Raw genomic sequence first — 22388 nt, 5'->3', positions numbered from 1 at the left:
TATCTAGTTTGCACCAGGAATGATGGAGATACTTTCACCAGTGTCAAACCTTTATTCTTTGTGGAACACATTGAAGACAAGTTTGGCGAAGTGGACTCCCTGAGCAAGATGCGGTCGGGTTCGTTGCTGATAAAAACTGCTTCAGCTGCCCAATCTGCGACCCTTCGTGCCTGTACCCATCTTGGCACAATTCCTGTGTACATTACCCCTCACCAGTCTCTACATATGGTACAAGATGTGATTTTTCACAGGGACCTCATCCTTCAAACTGATGAGGAACTTCGGGACAATCTCGGACGGCGGGGTGTTCACTTTGTTCGGCATGTTCAGAAGGGTCCTAAAGACAATTGTTTTGATACTGGTGCCTTTATCCTGACCTTTGAAGGGGATACCCTCCCTGAGAAAGTTAAGATTATGGTCTATCGCTGTGATGTGAAGCCGTACATCCCACCTCCTATGCGGTGTTTTAAATGCTTGCGTTTTGGCCACATGTCTTCTCGCTGTACCCAGGACCCTCTCTGTGGTGACTGTGGACGTCCACTCCATGAGGGGAGTCCCTGTGTTCCCCCTCCTGTATGTGTAAATTGTCATGGTAGTCATTCTCCACGTTCAGCAGATTGCCCAGTCTATAAGAAAGAAAAAAAGATACAGGAGTATAAGTCCATCGATCGTTTAACCTACACAGAGGCCCGTAAGGAATATGCACGACTGCACCCTGTGTACATGACGTTACGCCTTGGTTACATCTTCACCCCTTCCTCCCCCTTCCTTACCCCCATCCCGGACCCCTCTCCTCCCCCCCTCCCCTGCGGCTCCCACACCTTCTCCTATGGGCGCTGCTCCCCCTCCCCAGCCGGAGAAGTGTCCCACTCCTTCGGCGTCTGCCGGTCAAGGGCGCCTCTCCTGGGATGCCCCTTCCCAGCACCTTCCAGGCCAAAGGTCTGCTGCCGCGCGACGACCGCGAGAGCCGCGGTCTGTCTGCCCCCAGGTCGCCCGGTCTCTTTCTATTCCTGATCTTGCTGCAGCTGGCTCCTTTATGCCACACAGCCCTCCTCGATCTCAGCCTGAAAAGAAGAAGAAACATAAGTCCCGGGACATAGAGCCTCTGGTGTCACCGGAGGTCCCTTCCCCGACTTCACAACCGCATTCTGACCTGTCGTTCATTGGTGTCGCCCCCTCCTTGTCGGTGACGGGTGGGGACCCGGCGGTATGACTGGATTTAGCGTGTTCAGCCCCCATTTAGACCATCGTTCTGTGGTTCTCCAATGGAATTGTAATGGATACTATCGTCACCTTCCGGAATTGAAATCCCTTCTTTCGTCCTACTCTGCAGCTTGTGTGGTTCTCCAGGAATCTCATTTTACTGATGCTCACTCACCGACCCTCCGTGGGTTCCGTGTTTTCTGTCGAAATCGGGTGGGACCCTTGCGGGCTTCTGGTGGCGTTTGTACGTTGGTCCGTACAGACATTGCTAGCATGTGGATTCCTCTCCAAACTACATTGGAAGCGGTTGCTGTTAGAGTCCACTTAGACTCTGCAGTCACAGTTTGCAATCTTTATCTCCCTCCTGACAGGACTCTTACACCTGCTGCCTTAACCGCCCTTCTTCAGCAACTTCCTCCTCCCTTCCTCCTCCTTGGGGATTTTAATGCTCATCATCCTTTGTGGGGCAGTGCCTTTCCATCTAGACGAGGTCTTCTTATAGACCAATTTATTGCAGACCACGACCTGTGTCTTCTTAATGATGGCTCCCCTACTCATTTCAGTGCCGGTCATGGTACCTTTTCTGCCACTGATCTTTCTTTCTTCTCCCTTCATTACACTGGTCGCCACACGACGACCTTTGTGATAGTGACCATTTCCCGTTGATTATCACGCTCCCTTCCCGCTCCCCGATGGACAGGTTACCTCGTTGGCCTCTATACACTGCACAGGTCGAGTTTTCTCCCTCTTTGTCGGGTTGTATTGATGACTTCCTACGTGACGTGTCTGACGCGATTGTTCGCGCTGCTAGCCTTGCTGTCCCGCGCTCATCTGGACCATTTCGTCGCCGGCAAGTCCCGTGGTGGAGTACGGCCATTGCCATTGCCATCCGTGATCGCCTTCGAGCTTTGCAACACTTTAAGAGGCACCGATCCATAGCCAGTCTTACTACCTTTAAACGCCTCCGTGCTAAAGCCCGTTATTTAATCAAACAGAGTAAGTGGATATGTTGGGAACGATTCGTTTCTTCCCTTGGTTCTACTGTCCCTCTGTCATGGGTATGGGCTACACTTCGTTCTCTCCAAGGTTGCCATCGGCAGTCCACCCTCCCAGGCCTTCACCTCCCAGATGGCATTTGTACGGATCCATTAGTTCTTGCAGAACATCTTGCGACCCATTTTGCAGTGGCATCAGCGTCAGCCTCCTATCCAGCTGCTTTCCTTCATCAAAAACAGCTGGCTGAAGCTGTCACCTTATGTTTCACCCCTTGTGAGTCAGAATCTTACAACGAACCTTTTACTGAATGGGAATTTCTTTCTGCTCTATCTTCTTCTCATGATACGGCCCCTGGCCCAGATTCCATTCATTACCAACTGCTTCAACTTCTCAGCGTTCCACAAAGGCAAAATCTTCTTCGGGTGTTTCACCGTATCTGGCTCCAGGGTGACTTCCCTTCTCAGTGGAGGGATAGCATTGTGGTTCCTGTCCTTAAGCCTGGTAAGAACCCCCTATCTGTTGACAGCTATCGGCCAATTAGTTTGACCAATGTTGTTTGTAAGTTACTTGAACGGATGGTAACCCGTCGGCTCAATTGGGTCCTCGAATCTCGAGATCTATTGTCGCCTTACCAGTGTGGCTTTCGAGAGGGACGGTCTTCAATCGATCATTTACTTCGCCTGGAATCAGCAGTTCGGCAGGCTTTTTCCCAGCGCCGCCATTTGGTTGCAGTGTTTTTTGACCTTCGGAGGCCTATGACACGGCCTGGCGCCATCACATCTTACTTACCCTTCATCAGTGGGGTCTTCGGGGCCCACTCCCGATTTTTATCCGCCAGTTCCTGATCCATCGGTCATTCAGAGTTCGAGTTGGTACTGCTTTTAGTTCTCCACAGACCCAGGAGACGGGCATCCCACAGGGTTCTGTCTTGAGTGTCCTTCTTTTCCTCATTGCTATCGATGGACTTGTGGCCTCTGTCGGTCCCTTGGTCGCCCCTGCCTTTATGTGGATGATTTCTGCATTTGGGTTAGTTCCTCCTCGATGGAATCTGCAGAGCGGCAGCTCCAGGTAGCTATACGGCGTGCCTCTGCATGGACCCTCTCACACGGGTTTCAGTTATCTCCTTTAAAATCGCGAGTGGTCCACTTCTGTCGCCGTACTACGATCCACCCTGATCCAGAGCTCTATCTCACTGCACAACGATTGCCTGTGGTCCCACAGTTTCGTTTCCTGGGTCGTCTTTTTCGACAACAAGCTCACTTGGCTGCCCCATATCAGACTCCTGAAGGTAGAATGTTTCCGTAAACTCAATGTCCTTCGCTTCCTTGCCCACTCCTCTTGGGGTGCGGACCATTCCCTCCTCCTCCGTCTTTATCATGCTCTAGTTCTGTCTCGCTTGGACTATGGTTGTCAAGTTTATGGTTCGGCTGCTCCTTCCACACTGCACGTGCTGGATCCAGTCCACCATAGTGGTATCCGTTTGGCCACCGGTGCCTTCCTTACTAGCCCTGTTGATAGTCTTCTGGTTGAAGCTGGGACCCCCCCCCCCCCTTTCTGTTCGGCGGTCCCAGCTTCTGGTGTCTTACGCACTCACTATCCGTTCCTCTCCCACTCATCCTTCCTATTCTATCCTGTTCCCAGACCATGGACGTCGCCCACCCGACTCCCGCCCTCGGGCGGGTTTACCGGTTGGGCTGCGCCTTGCGTCTCTTTGCCGTGATTTTCAGCTTCCTTCTTTGTCCTGTCTTCCTCGCTCCCTCCCCTCCACCCCTCCTTGGTTAGTTCCTCGGCCTCGACTTCGGATGGATCTCCGCCGCGATCCGAAAGATTCCATCCCCCCGGTGGTGTTCCGTTCCTTTTTCCGCCAAATTTTATGGGAGTTTCGGGATGCTGTTGTTTTTTACACTGATGGCTCTAAATCTGCTGATCGTGTTGGGTATGCCTTCACGTCCTCTGTTGGAACGGAAAGTCATCTGCTGCCACCTACATGTGGGGTGTTTACTGCGGAATTGATGGCAATTTCCCAGGCCCTTACCTTTATTAAACAGTCCCAACACAACCGCGTTTTGTTATGCACGGACTCGATGAGTGGCCTTCTTGCTCTTGACCGGTGTTTTTCGAGCTATCCCTTGGTCTCTGCCACCCATGACCATCTCGCCGATATTCACCGTGCTGCTTGTTCCATTGACTTCCTTTGGGTCCCTGGCCATGTGGGTATCCCGGGTAATGAGCTCGCTGATCGTTTGGATGGGGGAGCAGTTACTTACCCCCCGTTTTCTGTAGCCCCTCCTGCAGCGGATTTACGGCTTCACATCAAATCCCGCTTCGCACAGTCATGGGCCAATTCTTGGGAGGCTACTCCACTGTCTAATAAACTTCGTGCAATTAAGGTGACACCAGGCCCGTGGCGTTCTTCCTTTCGCATCTCCCGAAAGGACTCGACCGCACTATGTCGTCTCCGCATTGGCCATACTCGGTTGACCCATGGTTTTCTTTTGCGTGATGAGCCACCCCCACTATGTGGTTGTGGAGCCTTCCAGTCGGTAGCCCACATATTGGTTGAATGCCCCCTTCTTTTGGCTCTGCGTGCTAAGTACAGGTCCCCCACACTTTACCTTTGATGTTGGCTGACGATTCCCGGATGGTCTCTCTGGTTCTCGGTTTCCTCCGGGAAAGTGGTTTTTATCCTCAGTTTTAAGGTTTTTAATCTCTCCCTGGTGTTGGGGCAGGGCGGTGAGTGTTCGGGTGTCTCCCACTGTAAGCAGTGTTCGAAGATTCCCGATTCCCCTTCCTGACCGAAATCCTCTTTTCTTCCCCTTTTACTCTGTTTTTACCCTTTTTTAAGGCTTGGTTAGTCTTTCTATTCCCATATGTACTTTCTACATTATAGCAGTTGTACCTTTTAAGTCACAGGTGGTCTTGCCTATGCTGCTTCAGCATAGTGTTGGGTTCGTTCTCTTGCCGACTTCCCTCATTTTGTTTTTTACCAATGACAACATGACTGCCATTTTACGTTTTTTCCCTTTTTCCGTTTTATTGTTCTGACTTTACTGAGTTGTCCCATTAGCGGAATGGCGCATATTTGAAACAAGGGACTGATGACCTTGCTGTTTGGTCCCTTAAACCTCAAACAACCAGCCAACCAATCTCCTCTTGGTAGTGCCACGTGGCCGTCCGGACCACGGTCATCTTGTGAGCGTACATCCTTGTGCCGCCGTTGCCAGCAATCACGTGCAGAGGCGACATTCCTGCCAAGTCTTTCTGCAATATCGCAGAATGAACATGCAGCTTCTCGTAGCAGTGAAGCACGACCTTGTTCAAACTGAGCGAGGTGTTGATGATGGCGTATTTGTCGCTTTAAAGGCACTGTTGACTAACGTCCAAGCTCAAAGATAACTAACGCTCACGGCAGTTACAGCGAGTATTTAAATCAAATCTGATTTTCATCCTCATAATGGTGCTACTAGCGCCACTCTTTATGCAACAGATGTGAAATTTGATTGGACAACATCTTCCAGATGTAGTCCTCAGCTCATGGTCACGCGGTCGCGTTCTTGTTTCCCAAGCACGGGATCCCGGGTTCGATTCCCGGCGGGGTCAGGGATTTTGACCTGCCTCGAGATGACTGGGTGTTTGTGTTGTCCTCATCATTTCATCATCAAACTAGCGAGACTGGACTGAGCAAATGTTGGGAAATTGTACGGGCGCTGATAACCGCTCAGTTGAGCGCCCCACAAACCAATCATCATCATCATCATCATCATCATCATCATCTTCCACATGTAGAAATACGCTCACCAACTTTCGTTTATCTCGCACAATTCCTTCTCGTGGCTGTTATTTTTTTCAGTCAGTGTAAAAACAAGCGGAAGAGAAAAAGGGTAGTGCTGCCGGATATACGTTTCACGTTTAGTAAATTTCCTAGCTGAATTCTTCTTCATCTGTCAGTTTACAATACACATGAGGAAAACCGCAGACGAGAGTTTTAAGAAACGGCCTATATACAGATGTCAGCAGACGAACTAAATTTGTCCCAGAGAGCTTCTGTCAGACACAATTGGTGGGCGGAATGAAAGCGTAGTGCTGGGCTTTTCTTGACTCGCCTGCAGCTGTCTCTGTCGTCTTGACACGGCGCTAAAATTAACGCAATCGAGGGCTGCAAGAGTCGATTGGGGAACTTCGGTCGCAGCCACCGCGAGCCGTCGCCGCCGGTTAATAGCCGTCCTTAAGAATAGCGAGCCAGCCGGCCCATTAAGGCTGCGGCCCGTGGCCCTCCATTATCCGCTAACAGGGATGGATGACCGCCGTCGAGTGGGCGGCCGCTCGTCGTTAGCTTGTCCCCGCTGCCCGCTGCTGTGCACACACGGTCCGTGACAAGGCCGAGACACGCCGCCAGTACAAGCAGTCCGTCGTGCAGCCGCCTCTACGGTGTTGTCGTTGGTGTCGTCACACTATTTTTTCCCTATCGTAGAATGAGGTCCGCAGAAACGCGTTCGGTTGAGCAAACGTAAAGTCCTGTGCGGCTGCCCCCACTGCTTCACACTTGTAGCAAGCACAGTGGAAAGTGGCGTCAAACCGACGTGACACTCGATGTGACATTCGGCATATTGGTTTCGTGGCGTTATGCTTTTCCGTATTATAACTTGCAGTATACTTTTTCAAGGCAATAGCGCACTGAAGATTTATCACAAACACCTCACCCTCGGTACGAATTCTTGTAATCAAATGGTAATTAATGGTGCTTTAAAAATAAAAGCCTTAGGGGTGTCTTAATACTAATAATAATGCGTATTGTCCACGGCAGTGTAGATAAAGTAGTCGACTTGGAGTATCGAAACAACTAGGTTCGCGTCTAGCTGTACTTTGATGCCACCGGTGTGGGCGAGCGGTTCTAGGCGCTACAGTCTGGAACTGCGCGACCGCTACGGTCGCAGGTTCGAATCCTGCCTCGGGCATGGATGTTTGTGATGTCCTTAGGTTAGTTAGGTTTAAGTAGTTCTATGTTCTAGGGGACTGATGACCTCAGCAGTTAAGTCCCATAGTGCTCAGAGCCATTTGAACCATTTTTTTGTACTTTCATATTTTTTTCATCTTCGCCTTTTGTAACAGAGTCTGGGATCAACAATCACATTGTATTCGTCTTTGTCCGAAGCTAACGTGCCATATTTGGTGATTTCCGTATTTACACTTGCATATTACGAAAATACGCAGTTTTAGCGATACCCCACACTAAAGATCTCTCCAAAGCGTGTCACTTTTTAGCTCGGTTTCAGGCGAGCGGTCTACCCGACGGGAGGCCCTCGTCACACACCATTATTATTATTATTATTATTATTATTATTGTGCTGAAGTGCCGGGAAATGTACGTAAACGTGAAATGTGTGGAGGTAGTGCACTGAACTCTGAACTGAAGTTAGACTTTAACATACAAGTGACAGTGTTTTTTTGCTTTTCAGCGGCATCTGTACATCTCCATAAATGAAAAAAAAAATTATAGCACTGGAGTGCTCAAGTTCTTCTGAACAGCAGTGAAGGATTTTCTGATTTTTTTTAAAATGTATATTCATTCTTTAATTTTGCACAAAGTGACAGCCGGCCGAAGTGGCCGTGCGGTTAAAGGCGCTGCAGTCTGAAACCGCAAGACCGCTACGGTCGCAGGTTCGAATCCTGTCTAGGGCATGGATGTTTGTGATGTCCTTAGGTTAGTTAGGTTTAACTAGTTCTAAGTTCTAGGGGACTAATGACCTCAGCAGTTGAGTCCCATAGTGCTCAGAGCCATTTGAACCATTTGAACAAAGTGACAGACAAGTTGTGAGCAACTATCAGTTTCTAATTACGTAACCACACAATAAAAATCATAGTTTCTAGTCCTTTCACACACTCTATCACTTCACACATTATTCTGCATCAGACTCACTTCGCTGGGTTGCTGATTGCAAATTTTAACGACTTACCAAACAACATTTGGAAAATACCATTTCCCATCTCGTGGAATTTGGTTTTCTTCTACTCCTTCGCCTTCTCCTTCAGTAGAGTTCATACCAACTTCTCCATTGTTCTTTTCAAGGGCATTCAGATCTTCAAGAAGTTGTGACAACTCTACACTTCCATACCCTCACTAAGGCGCCAGTGAACACACACACACACACACACACACACACACACACACACACACACACACACACAAAGGTTCAAATGGCTCTGAGCACTATGGGACTTAACTTCTGAGGTCATCAGTCCCCTAGAACTTAGAATTACTTAAACCTAACTAACCTAAGGACATCACACACATCCATGCCCGAGGCAGGATTCTAACCCGCGACCGCAGCGGTCGCGCGGTTCCAGACTGTAGCGCCTAGAACCGCTTGGCCACACCGGCCGGCCAGAGAACAAAAATTCTCTACAGTACCTAATTGATGTTATCTTTGTACGCACCTGTTCTGTGTCCCGTAGCTCATTAGTATTCCATACACAGAATCATACAGCCATTTACTAGTGGGGATATATAAAACTTCAAATGACAATGGAGATGGCAGGTTCTCAGTTACGAGCCAAGAAAAGCGAGCAATAGCCTCGCAAACTGCAATAAAATTGCCACTTGAAAATTCAGTGAGATGCTGCAAGAATCACGATAACCTCACCCCAGAGCCATGTTTCGGTTTGTGAAGGACTGAGCTGTCTTTCCCATGACGTTACCCCAGCGGCCTCGAGCTGCGTCTACACCATCTTGTGAGCAATCTTATGGTATGATCGAAATATTACAGTGGAATTAAAAATACAACGCAGTTTGATTATTCCACATGCGGAAACAACACTTAACCAAAAGACGGTACGGAACTCAAACCCAAAACACATATTCATTACGGAAAAGTGCTGTTGCGTAGCTGTGGTTGTTAAAGTTTTCTAGCGCTTGTAATCATCCTTTATGTGCCAATCGAGAGCTCACAACATCAATTTTGAATGTGTGACTCTTTGTGGAAGCAAAAAATGCGTCAGTGTTGACTTGCATGAGGTAAAAGTGCGTGTGGTCCTTTGACGCAATGAAGGAGTGTGTATAGGTTGAATGTCTTCATATTTATTTTAAAATTTGTACGTAAACGGTTGTGTTCTGCCCACTCGGATGATCTGTCTAAAATTAAGAAATAAAATATATTACAGAAAGATTTCACACTCCTCATTTGTTGTACCTATTTTGAGGACCATTCAAAGATGCGCAAACGTTTCCCTAATCTATTTCATTTCTTAGTTTTGGACAAATCATTTCACAAAAAATATGACCAATATTTTTCGAAAGTTTTAAAAATCTTCATTCTTTCGACTGTTTTATTCTGACCTTTTCTATGCTGTGCTAAGCATTTATTCTTTTCGTAACTGTAACTGTTACGCCCAGCTTCTTGTATGATGTTTCATATATTACACTCTTTTGTCTGCCCCTACTACAGTCTCCTTCTATTGGTTCTTGCAGCTCCAGGTTAACTACTTATGGAATTCTTCGTTGAAATCCCATCAACCTGAGTAATAATCTTTGGATGTCTTGCATTAACAGTCCTTTTTAGTACTTCATTTCTGATCTTATCTGCCCCCTTAATTTTTAACGTTCTTCTACAGCGCTACATTTCAAGTGCTTAAAATTTCGCTCCGATTTCCTGATGGTTCCCGCTTCACTTCGGCACTGAGCTGTGTCCTAGGCGTTGACTTCAATTCGCTGTAACACAACTTCCTCAAATTGAAAGACACTATGAGGCCTACCAGTTTCCTGTTGTACTGGTCTAACGGGTGCTCTTGCACGAAAATGGCCACCAGGTCTTTCAAATGTGATCTTCTCATTGGAAATCCTTCTGTGTACAGACGCGCTGCTGCTCGACTGTTGAATCGCGCCTCCTTATATGAGATGCATGTAATTTAATTCGGTGAGAGGGAAACTGTAAACATCAGTAAAAACTTTAATCTGAACACTACACAATGTAAATGTAAACACCATGCCGGGATTAGGCCTTAGGCCCGTTCCAACTGCTGCCCCCAGGGCAGTGCGAGGAGCGGTCTACAATGGTGGGACATGTGATCAGTCAGTATTTGGCCAATCTCTCTAGCCGTTATTACCAGTAAGTGAATCCTGATGTTGCCGCTACTTCTCTATTCAAGGAGCTTCTTATTTTGCCTCATGAGATTGAGTGAACCCCGTTCCCGACTTCCTTACATCATTAAAAAAATCTGAGAAAGTACCGGGAAACGAACATGAGTTCTTCCGCACCGAAGGCAGTGACGCGAATTTTTCTTCTTTTTTCCATTTGATTACGGAGCCGATTGCACCCAAATTAAACAATAATAATGAAACTGTTTATCCAGGGACGTGGACACTGGCAGCAGTAATGAAAATTTACCCCTCCGTTCAGTTGCAACATCCCGCGGTGTGTGAGACAGTGAAACCTATCAGAGTGATGGACCTACCCAGACTCCGCACACTCCCCTTAATACTCTATGCTAACTGCAAATTACGCAACGGAATCGCTATCTTGAAGTGCCCCAACATAGAATCATAAGGTGGGAAATTGCAATAATCCTACTGTATAACTATCCATCCATTCAGTAGAATAAATCAGTGAATTGAAGGAAACTATGTGTGCCTTCAAATAAAAATGCAAATGAAACATAAACAGATTCTTTATTGTATTAACCAGTTACAAAGTATCTGTATCAACATTCTACGAAAAAACAAAGTTAATTGCTGATGACAACTAACAAGAGGCAAGCGGAGGGATGACTACAGTTATCCTACAGTTGGAATCACAGACGATGGCGGTCGAGTTTAGGCGTGTCCTGCACACCTACGTCACGCATTCTCCGAAAGCCAATGAGCGTTCAATAGCATTGTGAGCACTCTGCTGTTAATGCCGAAGCTAACACGAGCATTAAACGTGATCGCAGCGAGTTGTTTGACGAATTTCTATTCCATTTGTTGCGAGTTGTCATCGCTGACGGTGGTGGTAAGTGATAAATTCCGCAGAAGCAAGCGAGAGACATAATTAGCAAAATTTACAATTTTTCCAAGCGGAAAGCACGCGCATGCGCTTACCGCAACTGTCGTTTGAAATCAACAATGCAATCCCCGTCTGTGCCTCGACATGCGCGAACAGTCTTCGTTCATGGATCGGACTCCAGCTGCACATTAAATCATTAATCCAGTACAACCGAACGATTAATTTAGAAACGCCAGTGGTCGGCTGAATACCACAACAAACGATACTAAGGCATGATTCGGGTTTAGCGGAGCTGCGGCAACGGTGAGCTTCCTATATGACATTAGACCCCATCTAGCGAGCCGTACTGCTTTGTACTGTCACGAATTTGCTGTGGCGATAAGTCGGGGGGCTGTGGTCGTAGTGCAGAATCAGAACCTCGTTGATCAGGACTCGGACACCTCCAGACACCACGGTGACATGTCTCTATCCACCATCTGACGCTGACTCTGACAAGACGAGCCTATCCTTGGCTCGATGTGGTGCAGTTTAGACAAAATTTGTCATTCCTGCGGTTCCTGTAAAAGAGAGAGAGATATATTACCACTCTTGATTGGTCCTAGCTGGTGTAACCTGAAAACGAGAAAGACACACTCTGTTGAGGGATTAGTAAAACTTAATCCCTCAGCAGGTCAGGCCAACGCGTGGTTGGACTGTGATGAGGTGGTTGGCCCAGTCCACGGATGAGCCGGTTGCGGGAGCGTCCCGTCTTCTCGTAGAACTTCCTGTCGAGGGCGCGAAACCTGTCTCGGAGAGGCAGGATCCCGGTGTCCTCGACGAGTTGGCGCGTCGAGAAGCGCCTGAGAAGATGCATAGCGGTCTTCAGGGCGCGGTTCTGTATCCGCTGCAGAGTCACAATGTGAGCATCTGCGGCTTTCCCCCAGACCACGGCCGCGTACTCTAACAGTGGGCGAACCAATGTTAGGTAAAGCGTGATGCCGTGTTGCGGTGACAATGACGACTGCGGGTTTAGCAGCGGATACAGGCCGCGAAGGCGTCCTATTGCTCTCCCTTTCACATCAGGGATGTGATGCTTCCAGGTGAGCCTGCGGTCCAGGGTAACCCATAGGTATTTCGCCGTCCCACTCCATGGGATAGGTTCTCCCAGGATTTCGACTGGCGTAGGCCCTGACGGCAGAAGTCTTCGGGTGAAGACGGCTTCTCTATCCACCATCAAACGAGCGTCTGCTTTTCTTTCACCACCTCCTTAAGTGACAGTTTGCACCAATCTCTCCGCAAATGCTACGCAGGAAAAATGTTACTCTTTTCTACCAATAGCGTTTCATGCCACGTTTAATAAATACCCAACCCACAATGTCGTCAGTCATGGGCCAGTCAGAGCACATCTTCCACGCTAGTTTATCTTAGAAATTCGCGTCTGATGTCAGCCAGCGATGGGCGAATGAGAGCGTAGTTTAACACTTCCGAATTTCCTGAGCCACATTACAAGACTTGTATTTTTTCTTCATAAACTGTGGTGTCCCAGCAAGCACTTGAAACTGTTGCCACCGGCCATCTCAAAAGGCGAGTCGTGCCACAGGCTTAACCCCGGCTTAGTAAAAAGGATCTGTAGGTTCCGTAAGCTTTCGTCGGTGGCCACTTGACACTCAAAGCTACCACAAAGCTCTGAGACCTGCGATACACCTGCCGCGTCCAGAGCAGCGTGCGAGCTGCGCATTATTTACGTATTCACAGACTGGAACTATTAGTCCCTTTACCGACGACCACTGAAATGTTATAAAATACCTCTCCCTGTAATATATCAGTGTCTTGAGAGTTAAGTAGATGCGACTAAAATGCCCTGCCGATCACCGGTCGTGACAAGGGACAGATAAATTTAGCATAAGTGGAAGGAGGCACGCCAGACGGCTTGTAAACTTTCACAGTAAGATGTAATTGTGTTGCAGAGCAAATTCCAATATCGTCATGTTGCATGGGAAGCAGTCAGAACGACTGCAAAAGTTAGCCTAACGGAATCTCAGCGAGAAATTCTTCATGGGCCTCTAGCGGGGAAGCAGCGCACCTGTGACACAAATTTGTGTACGTAGTTTATTTACACGTTTTATGGCAATATATCTGATACCAGCAAGGATCCGCTGGTTTACTCCTTATGGTTCAGTCATTCTTCGTAGTGTATCTTCGCGTTGACGTTAAGCAAGTCGTTGTTCTCGTGCTACTGTTATTAGTCGACCACATTATTGCTGCACTTGAGAGTAGCTGACTTCGGTCGACTTATCGTGAGTTTTTATCGTGATATTTCACAAGGACACGCTGAAACATTTAATACACTCCTGGAAATGGAAAAAAGAACAGATTGACACCGGTGTGTCAGACCCACCATACTTGCTCCGGACACTGCGAGAGGGCTGTACAAGCAATGATCACACGCACGGCACAGCGGACACACCAGGAACCGCGGTGTTGGCCGTCGAATGGCGCTAGCTGCGCAGCATTTGTGCACCGCCGCCGTCAGTGTCAGCCAGTTTGCCGTGGCATACGGAGCTCCATCGCAGTCTTTAACACTGGTAGCATGCCGCGACAGCGTGGACGTGAACCGTATGTGCAGTTGACGGACTTTGAGCGAGGGCGTATAGTGGGCATGCGGGAGGCCAGGTGGACGTACCGCCGAATTGCTCAACACGTGGGGCGTGAGGTCTCCACAGTACATCGATGTTGTCGCCAGTGGTCGGCGGAAGGTGCACGTGCCCGTCGACCTGGGACCGGACCGCAGCGACGCACGGATGCACGCCAAGACCGTAGGATCCTACGCAGTGCCGTAGGGGACCGCACCGCCACTTCCCAGCAAATTAGGGTATCGGCGAGGACCATTCGCAACCGTCTCCATGAAGCTGGGCTACGGTCCCGCACACCGTTAGGCCGTCTTCCGCTCACGCCCCAACATCGTGCAGCCCGCCTCCAGTGGTGTCGCGACAGGCGTGAATGGAGGGACGAATGGAGACGTGTCGTCTTCAGCGATGAGAGTCGCTTCTGCCTTGGTGCCAATGATGGTCGTATGCGTGTTTGGCGCCGTGCAGGTGAGCGCCACAATCAGGACTGCATACGACCGAGGCACACAGGGCCAACACCTGGCATCATGGTGTGGGGAGCGATCTCCTACACTGGCCGTACACCACTGGTGATCGTCGAGGGGACACTGAATAGTGCACGGTACATCCAAACCGTCATCGAACCCATCGTTCTACCATTCCTAGACCGGCAAGGGAACTTGCTGTTCCAACAGGACAATGCACGTCCGCATGTATCCCGTGCCACCCAACGTGCTCTAGAAGGTGTAAGTCAACTACCCTGGCCAGCAAGATCTCCGGATCTGTCCCCCATTGAGCATGTTTGGGACTGGATGAAGCGTCGTCTCACGCGGTCTGCACGTCCAGCACGAACGCTGGTCCAACTGAGGCGCCAGGTGGAAATGGCATGGCAAGCCGTTCCACAGGACTACATCCAGCATTTTCAACGATCGTCTCCATGGGAGAATAGCAGCCTGCATTGCTGCGAAAGGTGGATATACACTGTACTAGTGCCGACATTGTGCATGCTCTGTTGCCTGTGTCTATGTGCCTGTGGTTCTGTCAGTGTGATCATGTGATGTATCTGACCCCAGGATTGTGTCAATAAAGTTTCCCCTTCCTGGGACAATGAATTCACGGTGTTCTTATTTCAATTTCCAGGAGTGTAGTATATCCACAACTGTCTTGCAATCATTCACAGTGCGATGCGTTTTCCTGAGTCACCATTGTACTTCTTTAGTGCAACGTCACCCCATGATAACGTCAAGTGCAACAATATCGTGGTCGTGAAATGCTCCATCTTTGCACTGTATGTGATGAAGCCATATTCTGTGCCAAGTATGTAATCCAGTGCCTTCAGTAGGCCTTCTCTTCGTTACAGCTCACCATAGGGGTAATGTCGTCTGCAAACTCAAATATTGATAGATTATTCCCTTTGCACTTTCATTCGTCTTATAAAATCTTCTTTCACTTCCTTCATTATTTCGACCAAAAATTTGAACGGAAGTGGGGACAAGCTGCTCCCCTGCCGCACACCTGTCAGGACGTGAGCTTACCTTCCTTGACTTCCCAGTTTTGCTGCTCCACTTTTAAATTAAGTTCTTAATTTACTTTCGTTACGAGTAGCCCATCTCTAGAGTCCATCCACAAGCCCCACTAGGATTACAGCAACTGTCTCTTTTAAAATCGAGTAGTGCACATGCGAATTTCTCTTATCGGTCAAATATTTGAACGGAGCGAGAACACATTCCCTAGGAATCACGCAATGGATTTTTGTCCGAATTTTCATAGCGAAACAAGAAGTGGAAACTGAACAAATGGGGTATCAAATTGACCAACATGAGATCTAGTTTGCAAAAAATATTTACTTGCTTAAAAGTAACGACTGTAACTAGGAAACTAAACTAATTATACTATTATATTATTTGTTATATAAACTGATTCGCCTAGATGGGCAATGGATCCATCATCTTCAGTGCTGATGCACAAGTACGTCCGACCTCCTGCGGGAATATCGGAGTAGCGAAAGTAGAGGAAATAGACAGGCACTCCGGATAGGTGGCGCTCGATGAGGGTGTGCGTCGGCCGTGAGGTGTGCCGAAATAGTTCACGCAGTTGCAATAACACTGTGTCCCGGATGGCGTAGTGGTTGACCCACGTATCTAGGAAGCAGGAGAGCCCGGGTTCGAACTCTGGTGTAGTACACAGTTCCACTCGTCGCCGCTGATACCGCGAAATGTCTCGAAGCGGTTGACACAAGTAATCCCTTTCCTTTCCCCCCTTCCACCTTCAGTTTACATATAAGTAAAATAATACTAATCGATATACAAAAATATATTTCATGCTTTCTGAAAAAACTGAAATAAAGTTTCGAGAAAAGATAAAAATAATATCTCAAAGTAGGAAATAGGATGGATTAGAGAAACATATGCCGCGCCTTTGATGCTCGAAATCATGTACCGCAAATATCCTCTAGTACTCTTTAAAACACTAAGATTCACTGTTAAATATGGAACTTTAAATTCTCAATCTGCACCTCATATGCTGCACACGACTTCAATTCGAAGGTGTGTCAAATGTTTCTCCAGTCGGTTTTATTTCTTATTTTTAGACAACATTAGTTCACAAACATTTGATTTTTTGCTATTTTACTTTAGAATCCCAGTAATACGAAACCTGGCTACGGATAAAAGGGCTTTCAAAATTGTTCTTCTAGTATTTCGTAACAGTATCTTCCATGTCTCCAACTTCAGAAGCTTCTACGCTCGATTTGTCTTTCGCGTTCTGTGTAGCGCCCTGTAGCAAACATTCTGTTAAAAGGAACACAGCGCAGCGCCCTTGAGTCTCTTTCTCTCTGTGTATTCATTTGTTGCTCTCACATCGTAAGGAATGTACGTCAATGCACGCTAATAATATTACGTAGCGCTTGCTGTAATTAATTAAAAGTGCACACCTGTTTCCCTTTTGTTCAGAAACGCTGTACTCTCATCACTGACCTCAAACAGTCAGACAGTGCCAGAATGTAAGAGCAGATTTGGTTCAAATGGTTCAAATGGCTCTGAGCACTATGGGACTTAACATCTATGGTCACCAGTCCCCTAGAACTTAGAACTACTTAAACCTAACTAACCTAAGGACAGCACACAACACCCAGTCATCACGAGGCAGAGAAAATCCCTGACCCCGCCGGGAATCGAACCCGGGAACCCGGGCGTGGGAAGCGAGAACGCTACCGCACGGCAGATTTGGTACTAGTGTGAAAGACTACAATACGTAAGAGAATGAAAAGCGCACGGTATCATCAGAGGTTCCTAAAAGTCGTCTTCCCAATATTAGTTTGCTACATAAAGATAAAAAATCTCCACTCTGGTAGGTGTTCCTTTAGCAAAAAAAAAAAAAAAGACAGTCATTGCTTCCTCTACACAGAGAAAGTCATTTATGCAACATGCAGTACAAAACTGCGGGAATGGTAATTATTCGTAAACACAAGATATAGCCTGAAATAACTTCATAAGTCTGCACATAGCCAAAGCCTTTTCTTTCCTATCTTAACAATACTCGTAAAAAAGACTGTTTCACGTTTAAGCTGGTACGGGTACACATCGGAATGAAATAATAAATTTTGTTCGTTCCTTGTTGGTTACAGTAACAGCCAAACATCTTATGAAAGGGATTAAGGGGCTCCGGAACGCCCTATACTTGCAATGTTAAAATAACGCTTATAAATTACATCTTTCCTCACAAAGTATTTGAGGTAGGAAGTTGAACTTTTTACAGATTATTTATTGGAATGTGGGCTACAACTTAACACAGGGGTTTTACAAAATTTTAGTTCAGTTATTAAACATGATTTTTTTTCAATTGTAATGAAAATTCACAACATTTTTTTGCAATTTTTTATTTATATATTTAAAAATATACAGTTTTTTGGAAAAAGGCTGTGTTAAATTATGCAGAAGGTACTGTGTAACATTTACTGAAAGTTTGAAACAAATATGTTTGGAAGATCCTTAGAAAACATGTAATTAGTATGAGAAAATAAAAGTTTTGGGAATCGAGTGACAAAGATTGGATTAACTTTTTAGTGCATTCCAGGTCCATAGGATGGATTATCTTCATCCTCTGCAAACTCCTCCTCCAGCTTCCTCTTGTTCCTACTCCTGTTTACTCTTGCTTGTATTTCTAGACTCTTTACAGCACTGTCTGCAGCCCGAAGGCGTTCCTTGTCTAAAGCAAGCATCGCTCGTTGTTGTGTTCGTAGATTTTGCTACCATTTTCTTCAGTTGCAGTTACTGCAACACTGTTCCAAAAGGTGGTCATGTATGAACACGTATCACATTTCAGTTGTATTTCACTAGCAAGTCCTACGTGCTTTATTATGGAGAGTTCCAGACCAGCTTCACTACAGTGAATACATCTTACACAGTTTGAAAAAATTCCTTTGAGAACCGACATATCAAATATTTCATTCACATCCGATTCGCCCATAAAACATTCATAGTTTTCACTCATTGAACCAAGCTTCTTCTGTGAAGTATTTTCTTTCCCACTTTGACTGCTATGGGCAGGTGTACTTGAGAGGTTAGGTTCACTCACTTGGTTATCGTCTTTATTGTTTACAGTAATAACACATACCTTTGGCTTTCCAACATTTCTCCTTTTCTTAAAAGCCTTCAGAGGATTTCTAATAACTTTACTTTTACTCATTATTATACTTCAACAAAACAGAGACTCAAGAAACAGAATTAATTACGAATATTTTTGAGATAACGACAGAGTAAATAAATATGAAACAATCGACAATCACACCAGCGATATATATTGAACCATCACAGGTTAGCCACAACACATACTTTATCTCACATCACTAAAATGTACCTGATGAACACGGACGTTAATAATAACACCATTTGACAGCAGTTTAACAGCGCCACAGTAGGTCACGCCCATGTAGAACACATTTCAAAAAAAATTTAAAAATAGTTGTAGTCTTCGGAATTGAATAAATTATATATCTATTAAAAGGTAATAGTCTGCAGATTCAGAAAACGCAAAAAAGTAAAAATTGAACTTTTCATGATCTTGAGCCTTTCCGGAGCCCCTTAATCTTACAATTAAGAGAACTGGAACTTTTATTCTCAACGTAAAAGCAACAATATAAAAAGAAATATGATGCAGAACTGTTAACGAGGTTACAAAAGACTGTAAATGTTGTCCACGATATTACATCACAGATTCATTAACATATAAGAGTATGTTCTAAACAGCCTGTAGTAGGTACATAGTTTTCACCAGTAATCTGTGCTAAACTGTCTGCTGTTACGTTATCGTGAAATCAAAAGGTGAAACGAAATACCGCGAAGAAAGCGTCGGTCATGGAATTGCGGTCGACGTAATGACGCGGCTTTGTGAGCAACGACGTCATGATTGTGACTGTACCACCAACCGGTGCAGTAATTTCACAACGGAAGGTTTCAGCAAACACTGGTGTCATCGTCGAAAGCAGTGCTGGTGAAAGCGCTGGTCGTGTAACTTCCTTGTGGGTGTCGTTGAAGCACGAAGCGATGTGTTGTAGTCTGATACCAACCAGCTGTCGGGAAAGCACGTACATTGTCGGATCAGACGAGCCATTTCTTTATACAAGTGTTGTATCATAACGTAAGCGCACCGGACAATCACATTATACATGCCCACGAAACGCCATATTCATCCCGTGTATGGCCTTTGTTCAGGTATGCTGAAGCCTCTCGTTGATTAGAACCCATTTCTCACTCTGTTCCAAATAGTAATGGACATTTTCCAGAGAGGTGAGACTGTTTTAGCAGGTCAGTAGAAATATGGTGACAAGGGGACCAACAGACCCGTTAATCACGGATTTTGATGAGTCTTAAGTACGTTGTAGAAGGCCTGTCCTCGGTAGCTGATTAACGGCTTTTCGTGCGACGCCCCCTATTTTCCAACAAAATCGATGTTGGAATTTTACGCCCACTTCTGTATCCGTAACGTTAGTAATGTTTAGAGCAGGCACGCGTTACGGTTACCACGCTGGTAGTACGGATACAAATCCTAAACGTGTAATTTTTTCCCCACTTCCCCACTTCATCACATCGAGGGAAGATCGCATAAAACTACATTCTTTAATTGTGTGCCACTTTACCGCACCTGCTCTCACAGGAATGATCAAATACGCGTGGTTTGCCTAGAAGCTGGTAGAAGAAAGAACAATCTCTTTCAGTCGGTCCGAACTCTGTTTACTGATAACTCATCTGAAAAATCCATGTGCCTGAGACGAAATAGCTTTCATTAAACGTGCGTGGTGCTGTACGAATTTGTGTTTCGGTTGCTTCTGTGGGAAACATCAAACGGAATTCTGCTCTAGCAAAGCGAGCAATAGCGAGTACGATGAATCTGTAATCTATTCTGTAGCAAACGGAATACACAACTGATAAAAGTTTGTTATAATGACTGAGGGACTAAAAAATCGTAACACCAAAATACACTACTGGCCATTAAAATTGCTACACCAAGAAGAAATGCAGATGATAAACTGGTATTCATTGGACAAATATATTATATTAGAACTGACATTTGGGTGCATAGACCCTGAGAAATCAGTACCCAGAACAACCACCTCTGCACGTAATAACGGCCTTGATACGCCTGGGCATTGAGTCAAACAGAGCTTGGATGGCGTGTACAGGTACAGCTGCCCATGCTGCTTCAACACGATACCATAGTTCATCAAGAGTAGTGACTGGCGTATTGTGACGAGCCAGTTGCTCGGCCACCATTGACTAGACGTTTTCAGTTGGTAAGAGATCTGGAGAATGTGCTGGTCAGGGCAGCAGTCGAATATTTTCTGTATCCAGAAAGGCCCGTACAGGACATGCAACATGCGGTCGTGCATTATCCTGCTGAAATGTAGGGTTTCGCAGGGATACAATGAAAGGTAGAGCCGCGGGTCGTAACACATCTGAAATGTAACGTCCAGTGTTCAAAGTGCCGTCAGTGCGAACAAGAGGTGACACAGACGTGTAACCAGTGGCACCCCATACCATCACGCCGGGTGATACGCCAGTATGGCGATGACGAATACACGCTTCCAATGTGCGTTCACCTGATGTCGCCAAACACGTGTGCGACCATCATGATGCTGTAAAGAGAAACTGGATTCATCCGAAAAAATGACGTTTTGCCTTTCGTGCACTCAGGTTCGTCGTTGAGTACACCATCGCAATCGCTCCTGTCTGTGATGCAGCGTCAATGGTAACCGCAGCCATGCTCTCCGAGCTGAGAGTCCATGTTGCTGCAAACGTCGTCGAACTGTTCGTGCAGATGGTTGTTGTCTTGCAAACGTCCCCACCTGTTGACTCAGGGATCGAGACGTGGTTGCACGATCCGTTACAGCCATGCGGATAAGATGCCTGTCATCTCGACTGCTAGGATACGAGGCCGTTGGGATCGAGCACGGCGTTCCGTATTACCCTCCTGAACCGCCGATTCCATATTCTGCTAACAGTCGTTGGATCTCGACAAACGCGAGCAGCAATGTCGCGATAGGCTACAATCCGACCTTTATCAAAGTCGGTAACGTGATGGTACGCATTTCTCCTCCTTACACGAGGCTTGACAAGAACGTTTCACCAGGCAACGCCGGTCAACTGCTGCTTGTGTATGAGAATTCGGTTGGAAACTTTCCTCATGTCAGCACGTTGTAGGTGTCGCCACCGGCGCCAACTTTGTGAATGTTGTGAAAAGCTAATCATTTGCATATCTCAGCATCTTCTTCATGTCGGTTAAATTTCGCGTCTGTAGCACGTCATCTTCGTGGTGTAGCAACTTTAATGGCCAGTAGTGGATAATTAATGTAGAGTAATGAAATTTCGGGAATACCTTCGGCTAAGAGACATACGTAAGTGATTAAAATTGCAAGATCACAGGTTAATATAAGTGCGAGATAACCAATTGCAGATGCGAAATGCTGGTACATTAATAACCAGAGAAGGCGCCAGAATGTTAAATACAAACATCAAACGTGCGTGCACTGTGTTGTACAGTTAGGGGATGTCAGTTTGCAGGATGGAGTTCCACGCCTGCTGCACTTGGTCTGTCAATATCGGTACGATTAAAGCTGTTGTGGATGACGCTGGAGTTGTCGTCTGATTTTGGCCCATATGTCCTCTGTTCCTCTATTGGAGACTGCTTTGGTGATCGAGCAGGCCGAGGCAACCCTGTCAACAGTGTTCAGGAGATGCTGGGTTACTACAGCGGTATATGGACGAGTGGTATCCTATTGGATACTGTAGTTTGCTCGTGACCACCGCTGTCGCAATCATGTACAGTGGGTACATTCTTTCCAAGTCTCGCAGAAGAAACATGGAACTTCTCGTACCTCTGTTACACAAACTCGTTCGAACTTAGTGACGTGTTGATAACGGCGTCTTTGTCGCCTTAATGGCGACTAATATCAACTCACCACGTCCAATCTCGAAGGTAACTGACGCTCACTTCAATTACTGTGTGTATTCAAAGCAAACCTGATTTGCTTCCTCAAGGTGGCGGTACTAGCCCCGGTCTTAGGCGACGAACGAAATCTGAATAGACACAATCTTTCAGATTTATAAACAAGCCTGCCAGCTTCCATTTA

At 46.5% G+C, this 22388-nt stretch overlaps 1 protein-coding gene across 2 annotated transcripts in view; it reads left to right on the top strand.

The window, feature by feature from the left end:
- Window positions 1–22388, top strand: part of LOC124787994 (tetraspanin-9) — a 538570-nt gene that overhangs the window by 148829 nt on the left and 367353 nt on the right. The gene's annotated exons all lie outside the window — the stretch shown is intronic.

The sequence above is a fragment of the Schistocerca piceifrons genome, chromosome 3 (genome assembly GCF_021461385.2).
Source record: "Schistocerca piceifrons isolate TAMUIC-IGC-003096 chromosome 3, iqSchPice1.1, whole genome shotgun sequence".
Taxonomy (NCBI): domain Eukaryota; kingdom Metazoa; phylum Arthropoda; class Insecta; order Orthoptera; family Acrididae; genus Schistocerca; species Schistocerca piceifrons.
The sequence above is the reverse complement of the archived record's forward strand: the minus strand, read 5'-3'. Positions and strand labels throughout refer to the sequence as shown.